Here is a 6,687-nt window from a genome sequence, read left to right as displayed (position 1 = left end):
CCACCTAGCCAGTCCATCTTGTTGAGAATCATCTTCCTCTTCTTCATTGACCTTCCACTTTCTCAAAAAAAATAAAAACAACTCAATGTAACCGAATCAATTGGGACTCATAGTGATCCTTTAAGGACAGGGTAGAACTGCACCTGTGAGTTTCTGCGACTGTACCTCGACAGGAAAGCTTGTCTTCTGTAGAGAGAGAGCAGAGAGAGCAAACGAGATTTCAAACTTTGGACCTTGTGATTAGCAGCCCAATGAGTCACCACTCTGCCACCAAGCATGATGTCCTTCCCCAGAAACTGGTCCCTCCTGAAGACATGTCCAACGTATGGGAGCCCAAATCTTGCCATCTTTGTTTTCAAGGCGCACTCTAGCTGTCATTCCCAGGATGATTCCGTCCTTCTGGACGCCTGTGATATTTACTTTTCTTTGCCAACACTAGTTCAAATGCACCCATTTATCTGCAATCTTCCTTATTCATTGCTCGACTTTCACGTGGCTTGGGTCAAGTACACCTGAGTCCTGAAAGTGACATCTTTGCTTTTTACCACTTTGAAGAAGTCATATTTTTTAATTAAAAGATAACTTTATTGGGGGCTCTTATAGCTCTTATAATAATTCATACATCAATAGTATCAGCCATATTTATACATATGTAGCCATCATTCTTTTTTAGACATTTACTTTCTATTGAGCCCTTGGAATCAACTCTTTTTTCCCTACCTACCCCCCACCTGCATGACCCCTTGACAAATTATAAATTATTTTCATATATTACACCATTGTCTCGCTTCCTCCATGGTTTCTGTTGTTTGTCCCCCTGGAGGGGTTGGGGTGTGGTTATGTGTCCATCATTGCGATCAGTTCCCCCTTCCTGCCCTCCTCTCCCCACCTTTCCCCTACCCTTCTGGTATCACTATTCCCACTCCTGTTCCTGGATTCCATGTGTCCTGAGCTCTTATCTGTACCTGTGCACATGTCCAGTCTAGTCTGACGTGAGAGCCAGCACTTGGGTCATGATAGTGAGAGGTGAGGAGGCCTCAAGGAACCAGAGAAATATTGTGTGTTTCACCAGTGTTTTGTTGTGCCCTGGTTGACTCATCCCTTCCCTGTGGCCCCTCTGTGGTGGGGAATGTCCCATTGTCTGCAGGTGGACTTTGAGTCTCTGCTCCAACCCCCCTCATTCTCAACAATATGGTTTGTTTGTTTGTTTTAAATCATTTTATTGGGGACTCTTACAACTCTTATCACAATCCATACATACATCCATTGTGTCAAGCGCATTTGTACATATGTTGCCATCATCATTTTCAAAGCATTTTCTTTCTACTTGAGCCCTTGGTATCAGCTCCTCATTTTTCCCTCCCTCATGAACCCTTGATAAATTATAGATTATTATTGATTTTGCTCTCTTTTTAATATCCAAAATCCAATAGTGTGGCTGTTACCACTGAGTGAAAGCTTGGTGGTAAAAGCTCAGACTTGATCTCGACACACACCTGGTTTCAAAACCCTTCAACCATCCAACACAATTTTTTTCTCCTTTTCTTTTTTTGCTGTAGGCAAGAGTCTGGAGAATTGACATTTTTATCATTCGTCTGGGCTTTTCATGAATAACTTTTGCCCCTCCCTGGAGGAACCTCCATTCTTCACAATGTTATCTATGGTTTGTTATGATGTACACAGAACAAGTCCTCTGCTCAGTCAGCAAAACATCTCAATTTATGTGACAGGTGTCCCCACAAGGAAAAACCCACTAGCTGTTAGAGAGTCAATTCCAACCCTCAGTGACCCCACATATGCAGAGTCGAAAAAGGTTCATGAACTGCTCAAGGCTGTGATCTTTCCAAAGGTTCCCAAGCCCTTCTTCCAAGATAACGCATACAGGAGCTTTGTTTGTTTGTTTGGTAGGTGAGTTTAAACCTCCAATCTTTGAGTTCGTTGCCAGGCATTTAACCATTTGTACTACTCAAGGCCTCCCAAGTAGCTTCCACCCAAGTTAAGAAAACATTGAACTAGTCCCTTGGTATAGCTAACCTATGGGACCTTACTTAACCCTCACATTCTCCTACTTACGAGGTTGGCTCAGTATTCACATTCTAATCAAGAGACTGAGTCTCAGAGTCAAATCCAGAATCGACAGCCAGGTCTTGAAAGCTTCTCCCCCCCCCCCCCCACCCACCCATGACGGACTGCTTCCTGGAACGTGGGATTCACAGCCTCAGAAGCCCACCTGTAAGGTAGTGCTACTCTGCCCTAGAGGGTCCCTATATATGGAAATCAACTGAACGGCAGTGAGTTTGGTTTTTCAGAGTTAGAAGGAGAACAGTAACAGAAGAGATACACAGTCCTGGAGATAATCAACCATTGAGCTCAAAGGAAGCATTTACCCAAGGACCAAGTTCCCAAAGCTTAGGAGAAAAGGGGGAGTGGAGGCCAGGGACAGGGGACAGAGGTAGGCTGGGTGGTGGTGCATTGAAGGGACTGTACTGAACCAGCGAAATATGAATGAAACGAAGAATGCAAAACTATAGATATATGTTCTGTAAGCCTTTGCCCAACTAAAAAATAATAATCTGTTTAAAAAGATTGTGAGCGGTCATCTAAGGTGCAACTATTACCCATTCACAACAAAGAAAATCAAAGATACATGGTCACAATTAGTCCAAAGGACTAAGGGACCGCGTGAACCCTGGCCTCAAGACCCCGAGACCCAAACTAGACTACAGGAGGTCCTGGGTAGAGAAGTAGCAAAATGTGGACCAAAACGCAAAACAAATGAACAGACAAATAAATAAAGACCAGGTTTGCTGATCTGAGGGAAACTGGTGGAAATCTCTCTTTATCCCCCGCACCCCCCACCAAGTCTATGGCCCTTAGACCTGGAGCTGAACCAACCACCATAGTTCAACTGGCAACCAATGGATCGACCTACAAGGTGATCAAAAACACTAGCGAGAGTTGCACTCCATCCAACAATCAACCATATGAGAGCAAAGGGGCATTTGTCCAGGAGTGAGAATCTCAGGAGGAAGAAGGGATCAAAAAGACAGGGGAAGGAGTCTGACTAGTGGTTTGGGTTCCTGACTGTTAAGTTGATCTGAAATGTAAACCCCACCTAAGTTACAATTTAAAAAAATTTACAGATGTGTTTTATACAATTGATGTATGTATATGTATGGATTGTGATAAGAGTTGTATGAGCCCCTAATAAAATGTTTTTTAATAAAATTTTAAAAAAATAAATAAAAAACCATGAAAAAAAATAAAAATAAAAAAATTTAAATAATAGAAAAATGGTGAATAGAAATGGAACAAGGGCAGGGGGGGTGGTTGGGGAGGGGGAAGGGGAAGGGGGAGAAAAGGGGAACCCATCACAAGGTTGGAAATATAGGTCACCCCCCCACCAAACAGGATGAATAACAGAAATGTGGGGGTGAAGGGAAAGAATGGACAGTGTAAGACTCAAAGTCATAACAATACGTAACTGATCAAGGATTCATGAGGGTGGGCGGGTGGGGGAGGGAGGGGGAAAAAAGGAGCTGATACCAAGTGCTCAAGTAGAAAATGTTTTGAAAATGATGATGGCACCATATGTACAAATGTGCTTGCTACAGTTGATGTATGGAATAAGAGCTGTAAGAGCTTTCAATAAAATGATTTTTAAAAGAAAGAAATGGTAAACACAAGGAGGAAGTGGGAAGAATGCTCTTATTCTGGGGATTGTAATCAATGATACAGCAAAATGTGTATGAAAGAATGATTGAGTAGAAAACCAATTTGCTTGGTAAACTTTCACCTAAAACACACGCGGGCACGCGGCTGTAGGGTGGGCTAATTAAGAGACAAGTAGACTCAACAGTCACCTCTTTTACGAGAGGTAGCACAGTAGTTCCAAAGAGCAAGAGTCCCATGGAGGAGGGACCATGGTAAGAGTGAAAACGTGGATCTGTGTTCTCCGTGACACCTGTCACTGAGTTGAGTTGGTTATCACGCAGGGCCTCATTCTCTGCTTTCTCATCTCTTGTGAAGTTCATTCATCCGGGTACTACAAATGGATTCATGACGGCCTTCTTCAGCATGACGGCATCATCCTGGGGGCATAGTGGGTAATTTGTTGGGGTAAGTGGAAGGTTAGCAGTTCAGACCTACCAGCTGTGCCACAGGAGAGCCATCCATAGCCTCAGACACCCCAGGGCCAGGTCCACTCTGTCCCACAGGGCCACTAGGAATCAGAATGGATTCCCTTACAAGCCTTTCATTTGGTTTGGTTCATGAGAATTGACTGCCCAGCCCATTCCTAACTCGGATTTCACTCTGGGATTCCCGTCGTGACAAGGCCTCTTCACTTGATCACCCCCCCCCCCACTGGCAGCTCAAATGGTGTATGTCCGGATAGGACTTCGTCCCGAACGTCAACCCCAAAGACACCCACAGATGTCTAAGAAACAGTGCCCAAATTAAATGCCCACACTGAAAAGCTGCGGGTCAGTCTGCATTCCTTCCCATTGGCACACTACAGCTAATCAAACATGAAGATCTAGTGACTTCATCATTTTTTGAAAAAACAAAACTTTATTTCCCCTTTCCTCCCTCCCCATTGCAACGGTTCGGATTCAGGGGTCATTTCCTTGCCTGGTCTCCTGGCCTTTCTCGTGCGCGTTGCTGATCGCGCCCCTCTCCTCACATGGTGGTCTCAGTTTAGATGTCGCCAATGTCTTGGCATAACAGCATTCATCTACACTTGGTTGGAGTGTGTTTCCAGCTAAATCTCCTACCACACTTTCCTGTGTTCACCTATACACTTAGCCAAACTAAACAGTGCGTGGTTTCTGAAAACAAATGTTTCCTCCCTGTGTTGGCTACTTCTTTACCATTTGTTAAGTTGCTTTCTAGAGAAACAAAACCAGTGGTATTTGTGATATAAAAGGAATTTTCTATCAAGAGTTTTACATAAAAAAGCAGCCCAACCGGGTCCATAGGCCCAGTCTTAGCTGGGGGCCGTTTCAGACTCATGTGGCTGTTGGTGGATGAAGCAGGAAGCTGGGAGATCAGAGGCCAGTAAGGGCAGAGTTGCCTGGACCCACGGTCCACAGGAACATGGCAAGGGGCCAACAGATTCTAGACGTGGCAGGTTACATGGGCTGCCCACCGCAGAGCCAGATGTAGAATGTAAGCAAGCAGGTAGGTGAAGAGGAACCAGAGGAGTTGGTGAAAGGCTAAACCCTTGGGAAGGCATCCTCAGGATGACTTGGTAAGGTGGACTCCTCCCGTTTAAATCCACAGGTGGCATAAGTTGACAGAATGGAACCATCACAATGCCATATGCTTTTTCTCCTCCGGACAGTCTCATTTTTCTGTCTCAGCTTCCTCTAAGTTACCTTTAGACTCACCCCAAGCAGTTAGACCCTATTCCAATGGTTCCAGGACACCCTGTCCACTCCCCACTATAGTGCTGATCCTCACAACTGTTTCCATGTCACTATTTGTCTGCCTCCCCACACACCATTGTGTATACTTTTAATGCAGAGGATGCTTTTTCAACCGTTGCATTCCAACCAGAATAAGGTTCAAGTCAGAGTAAAGCAATTAATTGGTGTATTTCCAAATGGGCCATTATGAGAACTTCTTGCTCTTAAAACAGCAAGCAGCTTATGAGCAAATCATCTGTACAATCTCGTTTCTTGTGGCCTCATCACCACCTGAAGTGAAGGAAATCCTGTGTCCCCATTATACAGATGGTAACAGAGGCTTTTACTGGCACAAGCAGCTCATGGCGAGGGGCTCAGGCGATCTGCCGACTCCCAGGATCAGCTTTCACACAGGGCCGCCAAGCCAGAGAAACGCCGTGGGGACCTTCAACCCAACGTTGCAGCTTCTCTAGAGAGCAAGGATCTTGTGCTAGAGGCAGATTCATGGTAAGCACAAGGGCTTTAGTCAAATGGACGGCTTACTCTGTTCCAATCTTGGTTCCACCACTTACTTACCCGGAGCAAGTTACTGACCTCCCAATCTCTCATATCTCAGCATGGTTAAGTTGTGAAGCCGCAATAAAACGATCATATACAGGGGGGTGGGGGCGCGTGCAGGCCTACAGACTGGTTCTTCTCCCAACACTTACAGAAGAGCCACTAAGTGGCAGCCAGTTCCGGGGTGATGCTCACGGCGTCGGATTCTCTGTCAGGGCCACACAGTGTGTAGCTCTATTCAGAGCACCCCATCAGGAAGGGGTGCTACAGATAGATCAAAGGATTACATTCCAGGAAAGAGGCCTATAACTGAGCCAGGTGGCCACTCCTCTTTTTCCACTACTTGACTGAGGTCAGGGTCAAGCTTTCTCGTACCCAGTTTCTGAGAGGAGGCCCAGAAGATGTGAACGCGATCAAATTTCTCAAACAGCAGCCTTGCAAGGACAGAGGGTCACAGGAGGTAAAGATGCTCCTCTCATTCTACAGCACAGCACTTGAGTCAGAAAAGAGAGTAGCAGAGACCTTTAGCTTAAGGTCGGGGGTGATGGGCTCATGTGGGTGCACTGGTTGCGGGTGAAGACGGGGTGGGAGAAAGCAGAGGTGTGGGAGCCACAGGCCTCTGCAAAGTGACACATGATGGGATCATCGTGTAAAGTTCTGTGGGTGTGCATTTCCCAGAAGATCCACTGCAGTTAACAGATCTGGGGGGCTCAGGCTCCTA

This window comes from Tenrec ecaudatus, chromosome 8 (assembly GCF_050624435.1).
Source record: "Tenrec ecaudatus isolate mTenEca1 chromosome 8, mTenEca1.hap1, whole genome shotgun sequence".
NCBI classification, from domain to species: domain Eukaryota; kingdom Metazoa; phylum Chordata; class Mammalia; order Afrosoricida; family Tenrecidae; genus Tenrec; species Tenrec ecaudatus.
The sequence above is the reverse complement of the archived record's forward strand: the minus strand, read 5'-3'. Positions refer to the sequence as shown.